We start from the raw sequence: 27,522 nt of genomic DNA, 5'->3' as shown, positions 1-27,522 counted from the left end.
AGATGTTAGACAGAAGGCAGAAATAAAGGCACCATTACTGAACTGTCAGTCTCCTTTGGTGCATCAAAATGCAAGGTACAATTTATGAATGATGATTATTTTCATGATGTTGATTTCTTTCTATTAACTGATCAGTTATTTGGTCTTTAAAATGTCAGAAAATTGTGAAAAATGCACAATTTCCCAGAGCTCTAGCAGACACCTTCAAATCACTGTGTGATGAAAATCAAAAGTGATGTGACATTTTACAATTATGCACCAAATCCCTCACATTTTAGAATGTTTCAATTTATGATTTAACAATCTTTTCTGCATTGTTGTTACTTACACTATAAATGCATTATCAAAATAGTATTCCTTAGAAAAAATGAATACTATAGACAAAATGATCATACATAGCATTCAAATAATGAAAAGGTCAGTTGAGAGTAAGTGTGGGTGGCCGCCAAAAATAGCACATAAGTTCAAGGAGACGTTATATATAGATTTGGCTCTCTATATATAATAATAATAAATAGAGGTGCATAAAGTTTCATTGGATTTGGATTTGATAAAGAAGGTCCAGATGAGATACTGTTTTCCTGCTCACCACCCACAGTATGTGTACCTGCATTTGCATGAGCACATTCATTCTTACTGGAAAGAGAATAAGAGAATCTATGCTTGTTGCAAACTTGTGGATGCATGCCTCTTCCCGTGGGTCAGACATGAAGGTCAGAGTGTTGACAACCTTTTAACAAATTGCAAGTCATCCCACCATGAATTAGGTAGAGCTACCTTTTCCGCTCTGTGTCATATCTTGTTCAACAGGTAGAGTTTGATGGACAGGAGGAATGCAGGCTGAGGGATTTGTTTTGTAATGGCAGTCCATTCTTTGGGTGTTCTTAAGCAAACAGAGTGGTGCTATGTCCTGTTTTTACGGGTTTCACACGTCACTGTTCAAACTCTCAAACAGGCTGGTCCCCAAGAGCACATGGAAGAGAGCAAACAGTGCTCTAATACTTCACCACTCTGACCTTCTACTAACTTGATATACACATAGACAAACAAACACACACCTTTTACTAATGCAGTCAAGTCATGCAGTGCAAAAGGATGTGTGAAACGTTCATTTTAATCTCGGATTTGTGTGGTTTATTTATTGTGCAATGTAGTAAGATGATGCAACAAAGATATAGATAATGTTGACATAAACCAAATCCAACTTTTGTTTCGTATCAAAGGGCTTAAGCCTTTGAGCCTTACAGTGGAAGGTAAATGATATGAAAATGTGGTTCCACCTGATGTTACAGACACAGCTCAGTTCAGTTTTAGTCTTAGTTTACAACTTTAATAGTTTGTCAAAATATCTCTTTTGATTCTAGTTAATGAATGATTTTCCATTGTCTGCATGTCAGGAAATGACAAGTTTTTTTTTTTAATGCAACACGGGTCTCATAAACATGGGGTGGTGGGTGCTATTTGTCATGTTTAAGGAGCATACGAGTGCCCCGTTTCAGGCTTCGCGTGTCGGCCTAATTGAGTGCTACTTTAATGTGTGTGTGCACAAAATAACACTGGGAATTCTGTGGGAAAGTTTGAAAGCTCATAAAATGATGGATTTTCAAGTGCTCCCTTAATTCTAACAAAAAGTATTGAAACAGCGCGATGTCTATTTTTATTAATGGCATGGAAAAATATAGAGGAAACGTGTAGTGCTCCCTGGTTGGTGCACAGAACCGTAGGTCCCAGGCTGATTTAGTTTATGTAAGCATGTGTGAAGTAGTTAGGTGCGTATGTGTCTGGACTTGTGTGTCACTGCAACGTGCCTTTACAGTATTGCCAAGCTCCCTGCCATGTTGTTCTTTTATATAAATATAAAGGAACCAAACAACACCTACTGCTCCTATACTTCCCTCTGCGATCCTCTCTTTACTGTTCTTTTCTTTTCCGCTTGTTTTAAATCTGTCTCCGATATACGAGGCATTCCTTTGTGGTTGTGTAACAAGGTTTGAGGCGAACAGAGAGAGGGCGAATGAGACAGAGAGACAGAGAAAGAAAGAGAGAGAGAGAGAAAGGGAGAGAGGTTTGTCTTGCTGGGTTTCATGTCCTACTGTGCGCTCATATTTCTCAGCCCGCTTCACAGTTGTGGGTAGCTGGCTTATCATTGGCCTCCTCAGCTCTTTCCGTCATGCGTGGCCTACCTTAATCTCTCTTGTGTACTGTAAACCGCCCCTAATAACCCTGCACACGATTAAAGCAAACTTCTTAATAATGGCCTGCCTCATTATCAACTCAAACTGGGAAAATGAGTAAGGTTCAACCTCAATTCTGTAGTTGTAAGTATGTGGCTCACAAATAAGCCAGAGAACAAGGCAGCTTGCTTATTTGGTATCTTTCAAAGAAAAAAGAAGTAAACCCTTGAGCTTGTCTGAGTTTCTCACTTTGAAAATCAGAGGAATTTCAGGATTTTTGGCACTTTACATGAAGTAATTGTTACTGATGCATATGCCATATGAGTATAGCGTTCTGCAGTTTATGCAGAGACAGGCAGCAGCAATGAGAGTGAGGTGCAAGATTGAATGTAGGGTGTTGCTCTAGAGGGTGCTGTTTACTGAGGGAATGCTTGCCTCATCCCTGCCGCTCTCACTAAATCTTACTCTCTGTGCTTTACTTGCAAATGTAAAGCTTTAAAATATCGTATCAGTCACAAAACATATTCCAAATTTTCTGTGCAGCTCTTTACATCATTGCTTTTAATACTTTTCAAATCTGATTTAATCTCGAGAAGGATATGTCAGACATAAGGGACTAAACCCTTGAGGGACATTCAGAAAAAAAGATATAATACATAAGCCGGCGATTTCTCGAAGGAAATATTTTACAGTCTCTGAGAGAATGTGTGGTATTGTGCTGCAAGGCTTCTTTGACATGACATTAGGCCATTGTAATCCCTCTGTGTGTATGTGTGTAGCCTCCTCACCTGTGGCTCCCACTCCACACACTCACACACACAAGCATACAAACGCCCACAGATGTTTACACAAGTTTCACACAGCCAACAAAGGTAGATGATGAGCTGTCAGTCAGACTTCCACTGGCAAAAACGGAGATGGGGAAGAATGTGTCCTTGGCGATGGTTACACCTGTGCTGTCTGTGGTTTCCTGCGGCGGTATTGCAGGGTGTAATCCCTAACATCGCCTGTGTTTACGCTTGTGTTTTAGTTACAGGCCTGATACTCGCATGCTTTAGAGCTTAGATGGGACTTCTGCTTCGCTTACTCCTCAGCCTGGCCCAGGGGCATCCTCCCCAGCCTGCCACACACACAGGCTCAACCCCAGCATATGGATACAGTACTACTGTGTCATACAACCAAGATTCACATTTTACAGTATTTTACACACAGTCAAGTATACATTCATGGAAACTTAAGTAAGAAGCTTTTATTTCTTGTCTATTAATTCAACTTATAAAGTGGTTAATGTCTTAATAATAAACTGGAGACTGTGTTCTGTTTAAGGTTGTTATGTAAAAGGTAATTCACGCTTAAACTCGGTTCTAAATATAGAATGCACAAAACCATATTTTTCTGTTGATTTGGACTTGGATTGCCATAATGGGATCATTTACAGGGAACATTAAATTGCGGTTGTTTCCTTATGTACTCAGCGTATTTGAGGAGGTCTTTTTTTGTTGTTTTATATGGTTTGTATTTCGTCATGAGTGACGCTGGCTGCACCACTGAGGTCATGAATGGGGAGGAGAAAGTTCCAATGCTATGAACTCACTTTTTTATTTTAGTAAATATGCTAAATTTAGACCTCAGCTTCGGCCAAAGTTTCGTCCCAAGCTCCCTGCATAATACACCTTTTGAGAAATGACTCTCAACATCTGCTATTTTTATCATAATCATACTTTTTCCCCTTGTTTTTGTTACTTTCTTCTCTTTTTTTCTGACAGACACACTATAAATGATGCTGTTCTGTTTTTCATTTATAAGATTTGTTGGGTGGATTATTATAGAGAGGATCCTAATTCCCACTAAAGGAATGACATGCTTCAGTAGTGTTTATGAAAACACTGTGCTCTGACGTGAGTAGCAGTGGAGAACCAGTAACAGGTCCTCTCTGCTAACACACCCTCCCTACAATGCTGGCCAGTGAAAGGTCTGTTGTAATGGTGGCATTTCAGCCCTTCAAAGTCCGATGGCCAATTGGATAATGGGATTTGGTTTTCCACTCTGGGGAGAAAACCAAGCCGTGACAGTGCATAAAGTCACATATGACAAATTATGCTGACTGAGACAAAACCTTACACTACGTAAGGTCTAGCTTAATATAAGTACAGTATTGAAGCCTTGTGGTTCTTCTTCTTCTGTGTGATGTGCCATTGATGAGATCCGCCCGTTGCTTGTCTGTTATGTCGGTCTCTTAACCCATTATTGTCACGTGGCGCTGTGATGTACTGTAAAGTGGTCAGTGTTTTGGAACCCGGTGGGAACCTGTGGGTTGAGGCTTTGAACTATTTTCCATTTGTACCTCATATTACATGCTCCAACACTGTTTTACCTAAATGAACCCAGCTGAACAAATGGGAAGTGAAGAGTTAAGCAGATAAAGCAATGGAATAGTATATAGTCAGTGTGTGAAGTGACGTTTTGCCTCTTTTGATTTCTTTTTTTCACAGTGAAGGAATCCAAATTCCTGGAATGAGGTGTCAACCCTTAATTGCTTCCCAGGGATCTTATGGTGAGTATATATGTTTCTAAAGACACTGTTAAATAGTCTCAGTGTGCTTGTGTTTCTGTGTTCAAGTTCTTTCCTACTTTATAAAACTCAGCTAACTTGTGCTTAACCCTGTCCCTATTAGGTTAGCTGTCATAAGGTGATATTATGACATTAACTCCTTTTTTGTCTTTTGGTGTTTTGCCTTGCACCCAGACGTGCTAAATGTTCTAACTATCTGCAGCAAAGTGGATATGTGCCAGGGACTTATAGTGTTACTGTGGTTTAGGCTTATAAAACTGACGCAACTCTTACTTTCACTGGCACAACTTGTAGCCAAATGTTGTTAACTGTTTAACTTAACATGAAGAATTTCAACAGAATCTGCTGGGTGATGTTTGTTGCGGTGTACTAAAAATATTGGTCTCATCCTCAGAATGGCATTTGAACACAAATCATTTAATTACACTACTTTAAAAAAGCCACAGCCATCATTTCTGTTTTGTGACTGTGCTGTAGCCTGCAGTACTCAATGTACTCTTCCACATCCCATCAGGCCCCCTCCCTCTCCACTGGTGCCCCCTATCCCTTACTCCCTCTTTCAGCTGGTCCACCCTCCACCAACCAGTGTGTGCCTGTCAGCGTGTCACCCCAGGGTGATGCCCCTCTCTCAGCCCCTTGGGGCCCTTTTGACTCCACAGCACTCCGTGTTTGCCCAATCATTTGGGAGCCGGATACAGGGATGAATTGTTAACTACAGCAGGTCAGCCTGTGCCCCACAACCCCCGGCCCTCTCTGCTCTCCCCCGACCTGCTGTTGACTCATCTCCATGGTAATGGGGCAGGAATTTGTTTTCTCTCATGTGTCCGCTGCCAGCATTGCCACCCCTCCCCACCCCCTTCTCTTCATCCTCTCTGTCCTCCAGCGTCCAATCAAAAGGCAGCTTGAGGGAATCACATAGTCAGGAAGTGTTGAGGGTGCATCCCACTGAGTGAAGTTGTGCTGTCACTGGAGCTTTGCTCTGCTGGGAAAGAAGGCCTTAAGGGAAAATGTGTGTGATTTGTTTGGTAGGAGAGCGAGTACAGTCATTACAACTGACTCATAAGCACATGTACGCAAACATTGTTGCACACATTCATACATTTGCAAGCACATACAGATTTTGTAGGAGGCTATGTTGTGTTTGTTGGGCCAGACCTGTATGTGGTTTATAATGTGCAACTTATTATAAAATATATTCTACATAAGCTGTTTAAATCCTCCTCCTGCAGCCATTGCACTGGCCTTGGTTAAGATCATTCAATTTCTGTTTATTTTTGCAGTGCAATGATTAAGAGAAACCCTAAACAGATCGAGGGTGCACCGTATATGTTATAATTGTGTGTCAGTCTTTCCGTGTTTCACATAGCACAGTTATACAGCACAAAGGGACACCAGTTTCCCATATTCCTCTTTGGTGCTTATAAAAAAATACTACGTGTCTCTCTCTGTAATCTGAGATTTATTGTTTTTTTTGTTTTGTTTTTATGAGCAAATCAGCTCCTCTTTTCATGCTAACGGAGTTTTGTGCAGTTTAATTCCCATCATTGTCTCAATGTATCGACATTCAAGTGTGTGCATGTGTGAGTGTGTGTGTGTTTGTGTGTTTGCCTCCACACGCGTTATTAGCTTAGGGCAGGTGAGTGTTTGCCTACCTGTCTCCCTTTATAAGGTGAGTGTTTGCCCAAGGAATGCACCATGTCCGATTTGTCATTGACTCTTATTGTTCAGCTCATCCAACTGGTGCCTTGAGGTTGAGTTATGCTGTGCCCTGGCAAGTGAGAAATATGTGCTTTTCTTCCCTTTTTCCTCTTTTGCTCAGTGTATTTGCACATGTTCTTGGATGAAAATGTGACTTGGTGGGAAAGTATTAAGGATGGTAAATGCATTTGGAATGAGAACGAGAGGAGTCCAGACCTGCATTAAGAAAAGTGGAAAGTGAATTATTAAACATCGTGATCAAGTTGAATGTCACCCATTTCAGAGAATTAACAGCAGTTTTGATAAAAGCCAGAGATTTTGCCTGGCTTCTGCTTCCCATCTGTAACTACATGGAAGGCTCTTGTTTTGGACTTGTGTCAGTTGAGATAGAAAATTACACAAGTCGTCAGTCTTCAATTATGCATTATGCAAACATAAGTGAGGAAAAAAAAAGAAATAATATGACGTGATTGAGCAGAATTACTTTTCAAACCAAGCATATCCTGCGGATTCATAAGAACTCTGATGAGCAAAGCTGGCTCTCTTGCATTGTGGTAATGAGGAAGCCTCAGCGAACTAATCCCTCCTGCTGCACTCAAGTGGTTAACAGAGCCATTACCAATGGCATGTGCAGCTTTTCATGCTTGGTAATTTTCAGAAAATTTTGATCTTTAATATCAACTGCATCTTAAATAGCAAGATTCTTGTTTGCATTTAAGTTGTTATTTGGGTAACTATGTGGATTTCTGTGGATACCTGTGTAAAAAAGGTACATATAAGTGCATGTGTGAATGTGTAAGTATTTGAATTTGCGTGCATGTGTGCCTGTGTGTGTTTGTGCGGCTGTCATCCTGTGCCACCATCTGGGTGGTCCTCACGGCTGGTTTGATGGTAATCCCCCTGTCCCATAAATCAGTGTCCGGGCTCGGGCCGGGAGCTGATGCTGTGTGACCACTGGAGCGAGGGGCTCGAGGCACTAAGCTGCGACCCCAGCCGCTGCCCAGCCCTGGCCTGGCCACACGTCAGCTCTCCACACCATCTTTAAAATAACTCGTCATGCACGGCTGACTTCGGGAAATGGCCTCAGCTCCAAGTACATGCAAGCCACCAACAATATAAGCCAGGGTAGAAATTGAGGGCACCCTCATAAACTGTGCTGGTTGGTGTTCTTTAGCACCAGGAGATATAGTTTCATGACTTACAACCTGAGTAGTTTGTGCATGACTCCACAATCTTTCCCCCAATTTCCAGGTTTTGTTTTCAAAACTTTTCCATTATGGATGGATGGATTTTTCTATTTGCAATTTTAAATATAGAAATGTATTCACTAATAATACAATTTGTTTGTTCTGACTAAACCTGAAGTGACTTCTGATAGCCGTGTAGAGAGCTGCTCTCAGTTCAAATGTTTCTGTCTGACTCAAAGTGCCAAGATTAAAGCCATATCTTAGTCTTTGTAGGGTCTATACCTCTCTCTGAGAATGAGGAGGGAGGATGAAGGCCTGTCCGAGCTGTCTGGCTTGCATACAGCTCTCCACTGAGCTTTTATCTAGGGAGATTGGTTGCAGCTCTGTCCAGACCCGGCTCCCAGGGAGTGCACAGTCCCGAGACCTGTGGCATTAATAAAGATAATGCTGTTTGGAATAATAACAGTCAATTCTGCCCGATAGAGGAGAAAGACAACAGACCAAGTGTAGCAGGATACAAAAGAAGCCAAGATGAAAGGCTGAAAGGTAGGCCTGTGTACCTCTCTGGCTCTCTTGTGGGAACTGATGGAACCTATATCAACATGCTCACACACAAACAGTACTGAGTGGGAGCCTATGCCGATTTTGACCCTCGGGTGCCATGACGCAGAAATGCAATTTGTTCTTTTGTCTGCCAAGATCACAGAGGGAGAGCACTGACTTGTCTTTCTTTTTATTCTTATGCTTTTTTTCCTCTTGCTCCCCTCCTTTTCATTCTCTCTATTCCCCATTGCCTTCAGTGAGTGCAATTTAGTTTGATGAGCAGGTGGTCTTTTTTGAATCTCACAGTGCTTTTGGCTCCCACCTCTGGCGTGTGGGGCTTTCAGTCGGAGTCAGTCATGTAGGCCAGGATTAGAAGGGTGGAGGAGAGGGAGGAGGAGGGTCCAGTAAGAGTCTTGGTATTGGCGACCTCAGCGCCCTGCAGTCAGAACCATGCAGAGTGCAGATTGAAAGAGTTATTTTGTTGCTAAAGCTCTCAGCCGCACCCCAGATGGCTTTTGTGCCGGCCAGGGACATGCTTGGGGACAGGGTTAAAGCAACAGAGTCCTTCAGGCTTGGTGAGTCTCTGTGCTCAGCAGGTAAAGCACTGTGGGCCAGACAGACTAAGGCAAAACGCTGTTGTCTCGGCTTTTTTCCACCTTGAATCTGAACAGTGGACCGGAACAAAATAGGTGGATTACAGCAAAGGGGAAGACTATTTCTCAGCACACATACACACACACATTTACAGGGTGAGATTAAGGCCTCTGAACATCGACCCAAGTTAAGACTTAGTGGAGTGTTTCATCTGATGTCATATAACACAAAAGAGCTGGTAGAGGGAGAGATTGAAATGTTGCTGTGTCTGCATTTCCAGTGGAAGGCCTTTCTCCTCTTGTGCACAATTTCCTTGTTGTAGAAAACTGCACCGACCAAATTACAACCTGCTTTCACTGCGTTACCTTTGATCTCAGTTTCATCACACAACTGCTAATTAACCAAGCCTGTTACTACTTAAAAAAATTCATGGCCCTTAATCTATGGCCCATGTTCAGAATTCCTCTGCAATAATCTCCATGGTGACACCAAGACAAGCGATCAATATTTTGTCAATAATGCTAAACAAGTCTGCCGTTTTGCCGTATTTCTGGTGTTGACTTCTCGTGTTATAAAATCCTTCTTGCTCTTGAGCGTGAATACTTTGTAGCCTGTTCCAAACCCCTCGATTCCGGCCACAAATTTTAGTGAGTGACAGCATAGCCAATCAAAGTCTTTGTTGGCAGGGCTTAAGCTGGTGACATTACCAAATTGTGTCAGATTGGAACAACAAGGGCTGCGACTTTCATATTTTATTAACTTGACAATTATTTTTTACCGGTAATCATTTAGTCTGTAAATGTCAGATAATTGTGAAAAATGGCCATTACAGTTCTTGTTGGTTGATTTCCTGTTGATCAACCAATCAATTAATTTACTCATATTTTCAGCATTAGTTTAATCTCTTATAATCACTGCTCATTATATATTAAACTGCATGTAATCTTGGAATAAATACAAATTAATACGATGAATACAAAGCATGGATGTGGGTGCCCAAATAAAATTATAGGTAAATATAGTTTATATAAAGAGAGAGCAAACATAAATTCAGGTGGATTTGTGGCAGGCATTGGTTCATCTGTCTCTCTGTCTCCATCTGTCCTTCTCACTGATTCTGTCTCATCTTCATCACTTGGGCCCTCATCCCTCACATTCAATCTTTCTCCATCTCCCTCTTCTCTTTCACCTATTTCCTGATCTCTTTATTTTTCACTTTTATTGATTCAGATGAGAACTCAGCTCTCTTTTGCACCTTGACCATACTCACAAAGTTTTACACACCAGGAAGCTGTCCAGTACAACCACAGTCTGACCTGTTAGTCACTGAGCAGCACAGTTTGGGTTAAGGGCTTTGCTCAAAAGTACCTTAATGGTTTCTCACTTTGCCAACCCTGGTCCAAGGATGTAGCTGCGACCCTCGGGTCACAGGCCCACTTCTGTAACCACTACCCTCTTCCCTTTTGCTCCTGTGTCTCTCCTTTCCATCGCTTCGGTCTCTCTGTTCTTCTTTTCCATCTCTCTCCAGCTGTTCCTCCTGCCCAGTCTTCAGTATTTTTGACAATGCTGGAAATATGAGCACTCTAGCCCTTCCTTTTTATTTTATCTCAGAAGGCCAGTCCAGCTACTCTGACCTACATAAGTCAAGATGTAAAAAGTTCTTGGTTAAAATCAGTTTCAAATTGTAGTAGCATGTGGTTTATAAAGTAAGCTAAAACCACATCCAAGTGATATTTAGATCATGGCTAAAATATTCCCAGTCTCACCGTCAAGGATGCAGCTTGTGTGAGTGCAGACTTGTCCTCAGATTAACAGACAGATGTTCATGGGATGCCACTTTTAAATATATTTGCTCATCAGATTAAAATAATTGATCTTCTGGCACTGAAACTGCAGTTTTAATAATATAGTCCTCACCAGATCTTAACCAAAACCCTCTCCCTAAGAATAAGTTGTCAAACTTATAATCCCTGAACATTACTGATTCAAATGTAATGTAACCCCATTTGTAGTTTTGATATTAATTATGATTGAGACTCAGTAAACTGCACAGGCTTTTTCAAAGCTGGTGGAACAAGCCCCATAGCATGGGTGGCAGGATATATGGCTGTCACTGGAGACTGGTTAGGACAAAGTAAAATTGTCACCCCTCAGAAAATGCCAAACAAGTAAGCAGTGTCGTAATGAATATTGGAGTGGCAACAAAATGTCCATTTCAGTCTGAATATCAAGCTGAGGGCTTTGAGGTCTGGGCTGTAAATCAAAGCGGGACGAGTGATTGGTCTCTAGGTTTGTCCCCCAAGTGTTTGTCATGGAGATCTCACCAGTGGCCGCTTCTACTCGTACTGATAAACAGCAGGGATTGGATCCAGACCCTGTTGGGTTCTAGCTGGAGCCCAGGGGCTCGTAACCACACAGACCAGGAATGTTAGTCATTTGTTTATTATTGGTGATATTTGCCCGCTCCTAATCCCTGGCTGGATTAGCCTTGATGTGTTCCTCATCCCACCTTTTTCCACTAGCACAGTCCCTGACATTTACATTAGGAGTCTTGCGTGGCTTCTTTGTGGTGTTTGCGTTTGTTAATGTGTGCTTTGACTATTTGTACACACATACATCTGCATGCAGTGGCATGCTTGTAGGCTTGTGTGTAAATGAATGACAATGAATGAATGTGTGTTTAAGTGTGTCTCACATCTGTCGATGAAAGATGTTTTAAATCAAACGAGTTTGACAGATATCCCCTCTAACTGCCATGTAACACTGTGATAAGTGTCAATAGGAAAATTCTGTGACTGTGGCTGATATCTTATTCACTGCCATGGTATCTTTTTCTGTGGCCGTACTTACAGCTTGAGGCATGTTTGGATCTAACAATGCAGGGCTCCAGAACGTTTCTTTTTTTCAATGGAACAGCCCAAAAGCCCTGTAGGAACCAATTAATCAAAGACACTGAATGTCAGTGTGGCGTCATTGGAATAGGAAATTAATGATGTCAATAAGGAGGAGAAAGTGATCAGAGTGGTATTTACGTTCTGTCCCGTGTGTCGTGAAACTATTGGCCTAGAGTCACCTGGATCAGAGAGGGAACAGGGTTTATTGAGCAAAGCTAACTTGTTCAGTGTGACCTTTAAAGAGCTGATCCCAAACACTACATAAATCTGTTTCCAGTTTCAAAACACAACCGCGCACATGCTCATTAACATGCCGTACTCTCTCACCCACACAGTTTTTGTGGGTGAAAAAGTCCTGTAAATCTGCACAAACACTTAGGCTCTAGACAGAATCCCTGCTCCCTAGTTCCTCCCTTTTAATGCACAAACATACACAGGAGCAGATACACCAACACTGCAAGACTGACAGGCCTATAGCATGTAATTATCTATGTTTATGTGTGTGGGCTTTGAGGCCAAAAGGTTAAGAATGTCTCAGTGACAATCCCATCTCACTGAATTGAGCAATGTGTAGCAAGGATGGACAGATATGTTTACAAGGCTTAAAGCATCCAACCCAAGTCTCAAGTCATTTGTGACACGTCCAAGTAAAGTCACATATTTTCATAAGAGCACTGCAACCCAAGATACAAGTCTTTAAGGTTTACTGTAAAACATGCCATTTGAACTTTTCTTAATAGTTTCACACAGCAGAGATTCTTTAATTAAGCTCAATAATTGAATATTCAAAGTGTGTGGACCAGTCATGATTTTTCAGAATCAGATTTACTCAAACTTTTTTGCTCAAACACAATAGGACTTCACACAAACCACCCCGTAGAGACACCAATATTGGGTATGACAGGGCACATGTTCAACCCTCCCTCTGCATCCCTTTTTACCCTGCACGGAAAGAGTTTTTACTCACTGCACATGGAAGCTCTCCATGTGCAGCTTCATGGGGTGTTGGATAATTGGCAGTTTTTGGTAAGTGCAGATATGCTCCACTATGCATATCTTCTTCAATGTCCCTTGCACTATTTGCCTTTTTAAAGTGTCCTTTAATTGGCTGCACAGTCACAGTCTCCTGCGTGAAGTGTCCCCTGTGGTACCTGAATGTGGCCTATTTGACCCTGAGGCCCTGGGGTGAAAACCTCATATTTGGCAGCCTGAACTGATGGCCATTAAACAGATTTCTGTCCTTCTTTCAGTCTAACCTAACCTTCATCTCTTTCTTTCTCTACCTCTGTTTCTGTCTTTAATATGAGTTTTGAAGGTGATCTCTTTTTCATAGGGACAGTATTGGGCCTCTGAAAAGCAAAATCCGCTCCATTTCAACACCTTCTCATAATCCTTAGCTACCCTGTGTTTGTGTGAGTGGGGCAGTTCTGTCAACATGGTAACATGCCTGCCTCCTCAGCCCCAAGGAAAGGCCTCAAATTCAGGCTCTAGAGGACCCTGACTAGCCTGATAGATCTGGCCATGGCTTCTCCCTAATACCAGCCACTTCCAACTGGGCTGCATCAGCAGTACTGAAAGACCTGAGAGTACTGTGATCCCACCATGGGGTGTATGGCTATGGCTCCGGCTGCACTACACTTTAATCCCCTTCCCTTTTAACCACAATGGGAAACATGTGCCTACTCTGTGTAGGATACAGGCCCACCATGGGAGAGGCTGTTTACCTTCATGCTAAAACTAACATTTCACAGCTCCTGTGACCACTCCTGGTTACGACTTCTACTGGGTTAAAAAGGTGATAGAAGATCATTTGGTAACAATTTTTTATTTCAGACAAGATGATAGGTCTTTGCTGTTGCTGCTGAATAGAATTGTCTCCTCACTTCTCACCCTGTAAAATTTGACACACTTTTTTTTTTTCTAAAGAGGAAGAGGGTTGAGTTGTCTAATTTGTCTGATTAAAGAGCTGCTCATGCTGTAACTTTATTATCCTCTTAAATTTCCATTCCAGACTGAATTTTGGGTCAGTGTATGACACTGATGATTGCACCTTTCTGTTTCTTGGGAAGAGACTTAAGTAAAACTGGGAACTGTGCTTGTCAAAACTATATCCTAAACCAACATAATCCATCATGAGGGATTTTTCCAGATGTGCAGAGTACATCACATTGCTCTAGATTTTCGAACACCCAGAATAAAAGTCTAAGATCTTGACTATGGTCCTTGTCCTTAAAGTTCTGTCCTGTTTTCAGTTGTAAAACAGTTGTTTCTGTGCAGGCAGGGAAATATAACACAGAGAGATGCAGTAGTGTAAAACAGGACCCAGCAGCCATATGCCAACCCGGAGGACAGGAAATGCACTCCAGATGAAGATACTACATTGTGGTTTACTTTACCGATGTATGTGTGTGTGTGTGTGAGACTGTGTGTCTGCTGTAAGACTGACCATATGCCTCTTTAGTTACATCACAGCATTTCCATTCTCAGTGACTTAGTATGACTTTTGATTATTAATATATTGATTTAATTTTTATATAATATATATGTAAACCATAATGGCAAAAACATCATACAGTAACTTATCAGAGCCCACATTGCTGCTTTTGTCTGGCAACTGTCCATAATTTGATTTATAATGAAATTCTGAAACAGAACAGCAAAAATTTTAGAGCCTGCACCCAGATAATCTGACTGGTTTTCACTCATTTCAGTAAGGTTTTAAAATCAACTGGTACTACAGCTGTACACAGAAACAGGCTTTTACATAGCAGCTGCAAGAGTCGCATTCATTTGCTAAGTTGGTGCAAAGTTTAACCCAGAAGACAAACAATGTAAAACATAGACATCCCAAAAAGGACCATGTACATTTTGTCATTTCTTGCACTGATATTCCTTTTCTTTTTCTTTTTTCTTTTTTTTCACCAAAAAGGAGGGCTATAACCACACAACAATCAAGTAACCTTGACTAATTAGTATGTAAAGCATGTTTCAAGTCTCTGCAAGCTGTGTTCCTATGGTATGATTAATGGGAAACCAATGGTTGCCTAGAATGTTCAAAATCTGAAAAAAACTTTATATGCTTTGGAAAATGCTAAGCTTTAATGTAGAGTAGATACATATTTATATTAGTTTGGCCAAAACATGCAAAACCACTACTACACTCATTTATTATGCATGGTAGCTGTAGCAGTTACCTACATCGGTTCACGTTGAGTCCAATCTGAGGCTCTGGTGACCAATTCTTAACTCCACGCCCGGTGGGATTGTGTGACTGAATCAGATCCTGGCCTCCACAGGTGTGGCAGGTGATCTGAGGGATGAGTGAGCTCTTCCTGGGGTAACAGTAGCTCCAGCCAGCTTCCCCTGTTGCCCTGCCCCAAACTGCCTTTTCCTGTCCTCTTATCTGAGCATCCAGTGCAATCTAACCCAGGGTGCGGTTCCTCTGCTCCTCTATTCCCCTCGATGCCGGTCATCATCACTGGTCTTCTCAGATGTCACTGTGAAGAGAGAATGACCCGCTTGAGTTGAACTTGAGTTGAGCTGGCACTCCTGATACTCCATTATAGGCACGGCTGTTTCAGCTTCCTGCCACCCACAACTTTCCCCTCTCTGACCTCCATGGCATCAAGGACAACAGGAAAACAGACAGATAATCTATTGAGGATTTTGTTTATTATGATGAGTTCTGAGGCAGCAGCAATTGTTTTTTCCAAATTTGATAGGGACGTAATTCAAGTGTCTTCATAAAACTGTAAAGACAAATGAGGTTAGGTTGTTGGTTGGGCCAGGGGAACATGCTGATGTAGTTGAAGGACTTTCTGATTAGCAGTGTGGAGCCTAATGTAGATCCTGTAAGAACAGAGACTTGTATTTCCTCCAACTGTCTGGGTTTGATTAAGCCGACCAGTCCACCAGCAGTGAGCCAACCAGCTTCTTTTACATTGTGACTTAGACTGAAAGACTCGGAACAAAAACTCTGAGAAGTTGCAAGCCTGATCACTGAAGCTAAAATGCGCAGAGACATCAAAAGTATTAAGCACCTTAGAAGCAAACAGTGTGGAAGTATTTGCATACTCACTATGTTTTATCACACGTACAGTGCTTATTCCACCATTTTAGACTTAATTATTTGCAAGTATTTCATTGACTCAGGAAAATTTGACACTGATTTAAGCAGAAGAAACTTGTGTGATTTCCCTACTTTAGCACATCAGTGCTTGGTAACCTGAACAGGGGTTGAATAATTTGCGAATCATCTATCATTTGCATTCCTGCCAAACACGGTATAAACATGTTTCCACATGTGCTCATTCCACTGCAGAGCTGCCAAACAGCAGCCAAGCTCTGCTGAAAGGAGGCTTATCAAAGCCCTCTATGATTTTCTTTGACAAAGAAATTGTTTAGTTTTGCACTTATTTAAGGGAATCTGTAGCCTCTGCTTAATTCAGTATACAGTGCATAGTACAAACATACTGTGTATTACTGTAACCTGTAAGTTTATATGCATATTTTTAGCCAGCATTTCCGGGCCTGGCTGATACCGGCAGCACACATTCACAAAGACAAGAAGGTTTGTGGGACAAAATCTGATTAAGTTATGTGTGTGTATGTGTGTGTGCATGCGTGTGTGTTGCATGGACCCGAGCTTTAAATGTGTGTGTGTGGACTTGCAGGCCTCAGCTCGGAGATGTAATCTGATTTGCAGAAAGGAACGGGTCGTTTCACATGACTGGTTTAAAGGACCACTTGCGCAAGGTTGTGCCAGTGTCCCTGACTGGTGTGTGCATGCTTGTGTGTATACACCTTCAAGTATTTATTTGTTTTCACAAAGTGCACTGCAGAAATACGAGCTTTTGTTAGTGTAGGCTTCTAAACAGTAGAAAAGGAAAGGTGTTGAAGTTTGCTGTGTGGTTGAACAAACCAGATTCCTGCATTTATACTGCAGTTCTTGGTTTTAAATGGGATTTATTTGGGAAAGGTTACATGACAGTAAGGCCACTGCTAATTAACAGTCGATTACACATCTGGAAAAAAGTACAGCTCTGTTGCAGGTTTTGTTTGCGACTTTCTGTTTACACATCTCATATAATCAGAGCTCTATTTTGAACTAATGGACCATCAGAAATTATATCAAATAATTGAAATCATCCTATAGCCTCAGCTCTTTTTAGAAGACTGCTAGGATCAAATCCCCTGAAAGCTTTGCCTCTGAATCCTCTCTGTTTTTTTTTAACATTGTTTGTTGATATTTTTTCGGGGTGGAGATTCTCAGTTGTTTTTTCAGAGCTGGATGTGGTCCATCATGTGATTTCCATTGAACAGTGGCCGGAGGAGACAACCACAGTAAAAGCAAGTGAGCGAGCATGAGTGTGTGTTTGTGTGTCATCTGGCCTCGTTAATAAATGCAGGTTGTTTTCCATCTGGGGGTCATCAGTTGTGGTCATCACACACACACAAGTGGATGAGGGAAGGCCCTAGGAGGTGCCGTTTGTGCACGCTCTAGCTTGTGTGGCCGTGTACGTTTGTTTTTAAGCATGTACAGAACTTGTGAGTTGTGTATATGATCTCTCACTGCTCATGCCTGTCTTTTCTGAGATGTTCACTCGTGTGTGCTTGGTGTTTGGCTGTGTGTTTTCTCTCTTGTGTGCGGAGAGCTCATAAGCAGGACGATGCAGCAGGCAGGAAGCTCTGATCCCATCAGGCGTGTCAGCAGGGGCAGTTTTTCATAAGGTAGTAATCTCACCACACAAAGGGGTGTCCAATATTAGAGAGAGCCCCTACCCCTGAGCTAATCAAGACCTGACCAACCCTTCTCCTGGCTCGCCAACCCTCTAAACATTACCTCATCTGGAGGCTTAGCCCAGCCACATGCAGCTCCAGTCTACTGGTGTACATGATAACTCACTTAGCTCAGTACGATAGCTAGAAAAAACAGAAATTTAAGAAGGGATATAAAAGAAATGGGACTAGCACACACAACTACATATGGTGCCTGATGCCAGGGAAAGGTATTTTAAAAGGGAGAGGAAAGAAAGAATCATTTTACCATGTCCTCCAGAAACTCTGGGAAGCAATTTGCAAGTATTCAGTTTCTCTCCCCGCCGTCCTGTTATTGCTGTTTTCCCCTCAACTCTTGGAGCCTTCAACCTGAAAGGAGGTTCTTAAGTTCAGGCTTTGTGTCACTCGGAAACAGTGTACTTGTTGCCAAGGTAACAGGTCTGGGACAGTGAAACTCAGAAGCAGAGAGCACCTTTGTCCGTGAATGGATGAAGAGGGACCCAGACTGTCATCGGTCCAGAGCTCATAGCTTCAGTCTAAAACTTGTCTGTGTAAAGAAACCTGCAACTTTCTCATTTCACTATCTACCTGAACCTGTTAACCTTATAAAATAAAACCAGCACACCACTTCATTTTAAGCAGTAGAATGGAAAAGCCACTTTGATTGCTTCCATTCTCCTGCACTGCCAGGTACTGCAAAACTTCACTGAAACCTTAGATTTACATAAAACAGACCGGGGTGATCTATGTCACTACTCTAGGTTTGACTTTTTAAATGCTCTGTGAAGATACCAGAAGAAGTCTGAGCCATGTGGTCAATATAAAACCAGATTTGGTCGAGAAAGAGCTTTAAAAATAATGCATGAAGTAGGAAGGCAAAGCTGTTGAGTGACAACTTGTAGTAACACTTGAAACTAATAAACTTTACTGCTCCAGTGCATATTCCTAGATTTTGATTGAACAGTGATGATGGCAGAGTGACAGAAAGGTTTTTTTTTTTTTCTTATCCTAAGGTAATCATCCCACAATTCCTCAGATTTATTTTGAGATCCCATTGGTTCCTGGCTCCCATTGTAAGAAGAAACTATTTGCTCTTTAGTTGTACTGTAGAAAAATAAATGTTTGCTGAAGTGTTAATGCAAGTTTGGGCATAGCAGGACTGAATTAAATTTGATTCCTCTCTCTTATTTTTTACCATTGAATGAGCCACTCACTGAATCATTTTCTTTCCCCATCCTTTATATTTTTCAGATGATCTCAGGTGAGCAACGGGAAGAAGCTGACTAATGGAAACATGATCTCAAGAGATTCAACAGGTAGGGATGACTGTTTTGTTGTTTCATCTACATTCAGAGGAATGTTTGCTCTCACACACTGCAGTCTTATTATGTACAGTGACAGTTGCTATAAACAACCAGTGTATGGTATATTCACTGATCAAACAGATGTAGCAATGGTAGTTCACATGTACTTGAGACATGATCAGGGTGATGGTACTGGCGTAACGCCCATGTTCTTACTTTTTTTTTATTGTGTAACTCAAGCCATGACAGCATGGTAAAGAATGCAGTGGCACAGAGATATCACTTCAAACACAGCTTCTCTTAGGAGCCTTAGATCCTTTCATTGGAAATGAATGAAGATATGCTTTGATGGCCCACCACAGAGTCGGTGGCCTTCAAAGCAACCTGTTGATGGGATTGTGCACGGCAGCCAGCAGGCTGAATGAGTGGCACTGTATACGTGCACCTCTCAGGGTGGCCGCGGGTGTTCTCAATGGAGGTCAAACATGCTTGACCCCAACATGAGTAGTCTTTTTCTATAGATTTTAGGCGTACATTATCTTCTTTTTTTTTTCCTCGTACCTGGTGCTCTCAGTAAATGAAGGGGAACTGTGTGTGTGGATGGCAGGGTGCCAGCAGACAGGTACAGTAGATGTGCTGATGAGGGAGGGTGATAGGGGCCGGCCTCAGTCGCAGCCCCAGGCACAGACAGGCGTACACAGGCAGGCTGAGACTGAGAGGCAGGTTGGGACCTGGTTCTGTGTGCTGATGCTGTTCCACTGGCTCTGCTCCAAGGTGAGGCATAGGAGAGAAACGTGGGAAGGGATAGAGAAGTAAAAGGAAGATTATTGAGAAGTGAGGCTGGAAAAAGCATAGATTCTGAAATGAAAGTATAGAGTCAGAGCGTGTGAGAAGAGCAACAGAGTGGTAGTAGCTTAGGTTAGGTGAAGCAAGCTGGAAAGCAGTGATGATGTCTGAGGCCCAGGGGAAGGAGAGGGCGGTGAAGGAGGAGGGAGATGAAGAAAGAGGACGAGAGTGAGGCCACATCCTGTGCGCTGGTGGAACGTGACTCCTCACAGGTAAACCAGCTCAGAGGTGCAGACAGGCATAAAGAAGATGAGAAACATTGATGGATGACTACTTATCCTCTGACACGTCGTTCCTACCCCGGGCAAAGAACAAGCGGGAGAGGCCGGTCCTGCCACTTCGCTGCCATGGCAACCACAGGGTTTAGTGCACTGGTGTGTGGAGGCAGACAACGTAATGTCATTTTGTGGGAGGTTATATGCAAGCACAGGTAAAGCAGAGCCGGGGTTGTCAAGGGGCCACCTACCTGCATTACCTCACTTCGGGATGTTCAGACTTTGTTGTTACAAAAGCAGATGTTGTACACTGATTAGCACTGCTGTCATAAGAAAGCAAAACATTCATCCAGCTGTTGTTCTCATATAGAACAGTTTTCTCATGTATTTTTTCCCACAACTGTTCACAAGTAATTAATTTCTTTAATCATTGAAATAAGACATATCTTTCTAATCAGGACTTTTTTGGCCTGAAACGGTACAAGCAGTTACATCTTAATTTTGTTTCTGGCCTGAAAAGTTGCTAGTTGCAGCTGCACTGTAAGCGGGCCTGGTGATTTGTATCCACATGGCTTGAAGCAACACACACAGCCTGGTTTTTGCCACAACTCATGATATGATAATTTCAGCTGTGGATGAGGGTCTGCGTTGTTCATCTGTAACTTCTTTATGCCAGTTTGAATCCTCAAGCCCTTTTTGTGTGGAGTTTGTGAAAGCAGCCAAAAATGTTCTGCTGGTTATTCAAAGTTACTTGGTTCAACCGTCGCTCTTAACTTAAAAAAAAAAAAAAAAAAATGGTCAGAGATAATAAACCTCTAATTTTCTTTAGTATGGGTATGAGAAACATGTGTCGGTGTTCAAGCTTCAAGTGTTTTTTGGACTCAGTCAATCATTAGTTTCTGTATTATGTTTCTAGGATCATACTAAATCGTGGTTTGGACTGTGGACCAGCATCCCCCTGCAGCAGATGTTTGCTCCTGGCATGGCTGCTGACAGCCTGAGCTCCATCACTGACAATCTCACTCTCAGGATCCAGCGCCAGCAACTTGGACTTTGAGAAGCTGAACTCAGAAGGACAGTTGAGTGTGTTCTGCTGCTCAGACATTAAGGAACAGATCAGTCAATCCTGTCTGGAGAAGTGCTCTAAAGGAAACTCAATGCATATTTTGTATATTTACCACAATGGATCTACAAATTGTTTGACTTTTTTCTAAATTGAACCTGGATTAATATTTTCCCATATATACATCTGCTTTTGATATTCAGTGTTTATTCACATTGTTGCTCTTACGCTGTAGTTGTGACATTTACTATGTTATTCTGGATACAGTATCAACAAGTGCTGGAACTGTAAACGGAAAATAATTAGAGGTTATTTTCATTTTTAGTACTAGTTTTACAGACTGAGGTCAGCACTAACACCAATTTGATTGCAAAGTACAGCATATACACAGTTTATCTAACAAAGAGCGCGATAAATGTTTTCTATTGTTAAAATGAATTGAAACACATGTGATCAAGCTTCCTCAGAAGGATTACTCAGACACAGGAAATGTAACTTCATCATTTGACATTTGATATTCTAATTGTGATCACAAAGAAGCCATTGTCACCAAGTTGCTGATGAATGCAAACCAAAAAAACTTCTCTATTGACACTACATTTCATTGTAACACATTGGCAACCTGTGTTTATGTTAGTTAACAAACCTGTCAAGACACTTAATCTCCTTATGATTTATAGCTCCATAACTATGAAACCATGTTTGCAAAAATAAAAAAAAGCATAACCAAACTCCTGTCTGTTAAGATTAATAACTGATAAGATGCTTTCACAATGTTCGTTATGCGTGTGTGCATATGTGTGTCCATTGTTATTGTTAGGCATGTTGGCCTCATTACCAGTCTGTTTATGTGCCAATCTGCTACTTTCTGAGGACTATCTGGAGTTGCATCATTCTTTTTCTACTCAACAAGAGGCAGAGTAAAAGTGAAGTTTAAAGTGAAAATGGAAAAATGTGAAATTTAAATGATAATAAACTAAGCAGTTATTGGAAATCCCAGGGTTTTACTTCACTAATACCTGTGTGGATAATAGGCCAAATTTGAAGTGATATAAAAATGTATTGTGAAAAAACACATTTATTTAGAATTTACTTTTATAGATACTTTTCTAGAAATGAGAGTTTTCCTGATAAAGATGACATAATGGAAAAATGTGTTGGCCTGCTGAGTTTCTGTAAACCTTGTATGCATGACTGAGAAGTGCTTAATGTCAGAGTCGAGGTTAATGTGGGTCACATTCAATGGAGTTTTCATAAAAATCCCTGAAGCTCCGCCTCATCTGAAGAATGACATTTCAGGGAACACTATAAATGCATTTATTGTTTTCAATTATTTTAAGTGAGTTTAACAATTCAGCAGTGACTTCCTATTCAACTGTCTTTCACTGTCAATTTCAGCTGTGATTCAATAAGGTTTGGCTCAAGGGGGGAAAGCTACATCCCTGCAAGGGATGGGACATGGGTGCAGGATTGTGGGCTAGCAGAGTTGCCAAGGGGGTAATTATTCCTCAAGGGGTTGCTTATTGTTGTCTTTCTCTCAGCGATAAAACAAAGCCTACCAGGCTGGGCTTCGTTGCAGTGCGTTCATGCGCTTATTCTGGCGCTTGACAATGTTCTGACAAGTTGTTCAAAGCATCATAGGGATCATATTAAGAATCAAATTTGCAGGGGACAGGGTCAACGCTGAAAAAGAAAAGCGGTGTGAAGGCCCCGGCGCTGATGTTTTGGAAGTTGAGCTTCATGACATCTTTATGGCCTTGCTTACGGTCAACAACATTAGCATGTTCACAATGCACTTCCCTGCTTGCCTGCCTCCCCTTTTTTTTCTCCCCCGCTTTTTCTCACACACATACACAGCGCAGGGGAAAAATGACCTCTCTGCAGCTCTCAATTCACTGCACTTCTATAGCCCTGAATGGACCAGCTCAACAAAAGGTGACATAATTTTCTCAGGGTTTGATTGGCCCCCTCCATGCCACAGGATGACATCATGCGACCCCCCCTCAACACATCACCACCAGCACCAGCAACCCCCCCCCCACCCCCCACCCCCTCCATGTTCTTGGATGCTGGGTTACCAAGACAACAGAGCTAGGCCCAGGCAGTGGGGCAGGACTTGGCAGTATATTGCGACTTGGCTGTCCATAATGAGCTCAGGCAGCATTGCTCTTGTGCTTGTGGTAAACAATCTTGGGAAATGATAGAGGGAGACGGAAAGAAGGGGAGGGATGAGGGACACTGTCTTGGTGGCTTCCCTCCTCATTCCACCTCTCCTCTATAGGGAGTGTTGATGTAACTTTCCGGAATAAGGAAAGTATTCCAGCAGGAATTGTCAAGCCACAAACCTTTAATGTCAAACATGAACTTTGTGTCGACTGCTGAGCTCTCACTTGAGCCTCTGCCAAGTTTTGGTGCAAGTTTCTTTTTGTCTCACTTTCTCTCTCATTAGATTCAAGGAGGGAGCGTGTGTGTGTGTGTGTTTCATGCACAGCACACAAGTCTTGATTCATTTTCTTTAATTGATGAAGACACTGTGTCAGTGCAAAGGATTCACTCTTGTTCAGTTCACCCTTAGTTGCGTTTTATTTTCACCCTTATCCATACAATTTCTTTTTAGCATACTTGTATATCTCCTCTGCTTTTTAAAAAATACTGAACAAAACAAATAGAGGCATGACATGTCGCTTCTTTCTAATTCCTACTTTCCTCTTACTTTCTTCACAATTTGAAAATAGGCCGCAATTGGGATGTTCTTCCCCTCATTGGTACATGACGTCAAGAAACAAATCCAGGGTTCTCCCACAGTATCAGAGCCAGAGGAGTTGCTATTGGCTGCCTATCAGTGCGGTACAACCTGTGACCCTGACTAATAAATGCCACTTTTCATGCTGGTATGCATCCAGGACTATTACAGGCCCTCTACACCAGAGTATCACACACATACAAATGGCCATATCCCCTTGGAATTGTCGTTAATGAGGATAATTTGTGAGGTTGACATGCAGCCCTGAGCCAAACCTTGTTGGTTCCAAACACTCCTGCAGCATAGACGCCTTTAAGCAGACTCCAAACCATTTCCTCAAATTGGAGCTGCATCCGAAGAAAAAATGACACAATTACCACATGATCTTGGAAAACGTCCACCTTTCATGTTGAATGTTACATATTGCATTAAAGAGTCATGTATGATGTATGCTAGTGCTCGTACATACTTTTAATAGACAAAATAAGATAACTTTCTCCTTTTGCTCTTCCCATACAGCATTCTGTCTTTATCTTATCCATCACGCCAAGTCTCTTACCCACTTTAAAGTGGCCCTCTCTGCAGTTTTCATGCTTTCTCTTTCTTGCTGTTCCCTGTGGTGTGATGTGATTAACTGTGGTGTGCCGGCTGCCGGGTTGGCCCCTCCTTGGACTTCCTTGGAAGAAAACATAGCTTTAGTGGGTTTTCTAGCTTGGATGAGCACTGACTGGGTATCGGTTACCTCTGGCATGCTGAGGGTGCGTGGGCTCCCAGTGACCATGACGTCGATCCCACTCAGCTCTGCTTGCACAGGAGAAATGGTGGGAATCCACTACTTTCCCTTTTCTCTCTATTTTCCACAATTGTTCTTTATAGAGGTAACCTATTTTCCAACAGGATTTCACTTTCTAATGTGTCATGGGATTTACCTTGAGTTTATTATGATCATATTTTCCCAAGTAAGAACTTTATCAATACACTAACAGCAAATTGATAGTGACATTAAGTTTATGAACTTCCCAAAAATCATAAAACACATAGCAACATTTGTGGTTTATGCATGGTGACAGCCTTGATTGGCAAGATGACATAGATGAGGCAGTTGCATGGCAAAGCATCCCTCAGTCTGGGCAAGCACCCTCTCTCACCCTCTCCATCCCTCTCCTCTCTCCCTTGCTCTTAATCCCCATTGAGAAGTGGAAGGGGAGACTCGGGAAGCAGGAGAGGATGAGGAGGAGGAGGAGGAGGAGGAGGAGGAGGAGGAGGGAAGCGACAGAACAGGCCAAAGGCTCCACTGACATCCATGGGAATCTGCAGATCCATTCAGTGGTAATTATCAGCATCAATGCAGAGAGGCAGTGGCAAGGCGTGGGGCGGGGGCAAGGGGGTGTGGGAGAGTTTTGGGGGGTGGGGTTGGGCGGGATAGAGGGGGTTAGTCCAAGATTGAAATCATGGCAGAGCAGAGGAGCCAAGAGGTTGTAATGAAAGTGAGAGTGAGAGAGGTGGTGAGGTGGGGGGCAATGTGGGTTTACTTTCAATTATGGCAAAGCTGAATGATATGAGATTTACCTTATGAGCGAGGGCATTTCCCTTTCTCTTCATGTCTGGTCTCTGGAGAACTGATTACAAGAAAAGAAATATTTATAGACAGAGGAACTGTAGAGTACATCATCAAATGTGAGGCCAGTGGTCATGAACATTTTATCTCTGATTAATTCATTTGCCATTTGGTTTTTATGTTTATAAGGTCACACAATGAATGGAAGAGTGCTTTTTAATGACATACTGTCAGGGCTGATTAGCAGTACACTTCCTTACACTTTGGAAGTTCAGCATCAGTTTAAAGCATCGTTGTTACACTATTGCCTCCTATTGCATCCTTTATGCAAGTATCATAATTAAAAGGAGAATTTACTTGCATGTGTGCTTCCTGCCTGTCTGCATGAAATGAAGTAATAATAATAATAATAATAATAATGCATTTTATTTGTATGGCACCTTTCATACAGGAGCAGCTCAAGGTGCTTTACAACAAAGAAATTACATGCACCAAGTGCTTCACATGAAAAAAAGACATAAAACAATCTTGGTAGAAGTTCTCAAGTCTAGGATGCCAGCCCTCTGTCCCCTTTACATCATACATCACTCTGACAGGCCATTTCACTCCTGGATTCAGAATTCCAGCTGAGAGACCACCTCAAACACTCTGAGTTGTCCCCGCTCGGTGAGAACGTCACTCCCAGCCCGCTGAACACCACGTTTGAACTTTTGCCGACTAGCCCCGCAGCCAAATCTGTCCGATGGGAAAAATTATGACAAATTATTTTTATTTTCTTTCTTTTTTCACTATGAAATCAGAAAAAAAAAAAAAAAAATTCCAACAGAGAGTGATTCAGCGCAGCAGCTTTAATGGTGTGACCTTTACTGATTGGAAAAGAGGAAGGACTAGATTTAAATGGAAGACACTAAAGTTTTTAGTGGTACGTTTTCCCCAAAAGTGTTATTCATTTCTTCTCTCTGTGAAAGAAAGGTCAAGTCAAAGGTCAGACTGACACTTGTCTTCCTCATTGAAGGTCTGGGCATACTCCAGAGTTTACCTAGGGATAGAGATGTCTCATTATGCCTCTGGTGAATTTAGACAGAGGGTGACAACCTGTCAACTGCAGGGATAAATAATGTCTTCATGTGAAACTGTCAGAAAGAAATGTCACAATTAGTTGGCCACATTATTTGTAGTAGTATGCATGCATGCAATGATATGAAAGGTTCTGAAAAAGTATTACATACTATTGACTACATACTTAAAAGTTTGTATTAAATGCTTTTAAAATATAAAAACTGATTTTTTTTAGGTTCTCTTAAGAACAACCCCTATAAAAAGCGTGTAGTGAAATGTCAATAAAAAAAACAAATATGTACATCTGTGACAACTAAAATGCTGACTGTTTCACATGTGATACATTCACATAAAAACAATTTCATAAACCCTCTATGCTCATAGATTTTAATCACTTTACTTTTTCATAACTTTAACGTCTTTGTCTTTGGGTAGTCTTATCTGCCTCTCTGGACAATGTGCAGAAAAATCCTCCCTTTAAAATTACTATAATCAAAAATGTTGTTTTCAAAATCAAAAACTGATGTTACCTCCTGAAAAAGCAGGTGGAACCATAGCGGCACTCTGCTTGCACACAAGGGAAATACCATAAATTGTATGATGGCGGGAAACAACCCAGGATTTCAGTGCTGCCTCTTGCACCACTATGACTCATTGCAAAGTATATCTCAGTTTCACTAATGTCCAACATATCAGGCTGTTGATGTTGACTGATGATATTGTGCCAAGGGTCAACTCATTTTATTTGCCTTTTTGTATGAAAGTTATAAGGTACTTCAGCTGTGTAATTACACTGTATATCAGGGTCTCATTATTTTCCCCTGACAGATCTGACAGTTCTGCTGCCTCACACACTACAAGAATCCTCTTGGTCAGGGAAAGGGGTGACCTCTTGACCCATGCTCACAAAGTTCCTTTTTACATGCAGCACTTGAATTTCGTCTCCCAATGTGTAGAGCTTGCAGACGGGTGAGGAACATCGTGAACTCGCACAGCTATCTATCACAATGATAGCACAAACAAGATGGTGCTGGTGTGTCACCTCTGCAGCCGCATTGTATGCAACTTGGATGTTTCTCCAACATCTTCCTGCACAAAGTCTTAAACCGTTTCTCTTTAGATTTGAACAGAGAATACCTAAAACATACTGTAGGTATTATACAAATGCACATATAGACATGGATCTTGCAGCCAATCCCAGTTCCAGATAAGACCTGTCATTCCTGGGTCTGTGCTGGTCGATAGCCATCAGCTCTGAGGGTAGTCAGGCCATGTTTACACAGCCAGTGAGGCC

General features: G+C 41.9%; 1 long non-coding RNA gene across 1 annotated transcript in view; it reads left to right on the top strand.

The window, feature by feature from the left end:
- The window catches only part of LOC137168123 (uncharacterized), a 53,479-nt gene extending 31,456 nt beyond the window's left edge, over positions 1-22,023 (top strand). The window contains exons 2-4 of the long non-coding RNA XR_010924239.1: positions 4,667-4,728; positions 18,692-18,756; positions 20,722-22,023. This is a non-coding gene — a long non-coding RNA (uncharacterized lncRNA). The remainder of the gene's footprint in view (positions 1-4,666; positions 4,729-18,691; positions 18,757-20,721) is intronic.
- The last annotated feature ends 5,499 nt before the right edge of the window (positions 22,024-27,522 follow it).

Source organism: Thunnus thynnus, chromosome 17 (assembly GCF_963924715.1).
Source record: "Thunnus thynnus chromosome 17, fThuThy2.1, whole genome shotgun sequence".
In the NCBI taxonomy this organism is placed as follows: domain Eukaryota; kingdom Metazoa; phylum Chordata; class Actinopteri; order Scombriformes; family Scombridae; genus Thunnus; species Thunnus thynnus.
This window is presented reverse-complemented; position numbering and strand designations above follow the sequence as displayed.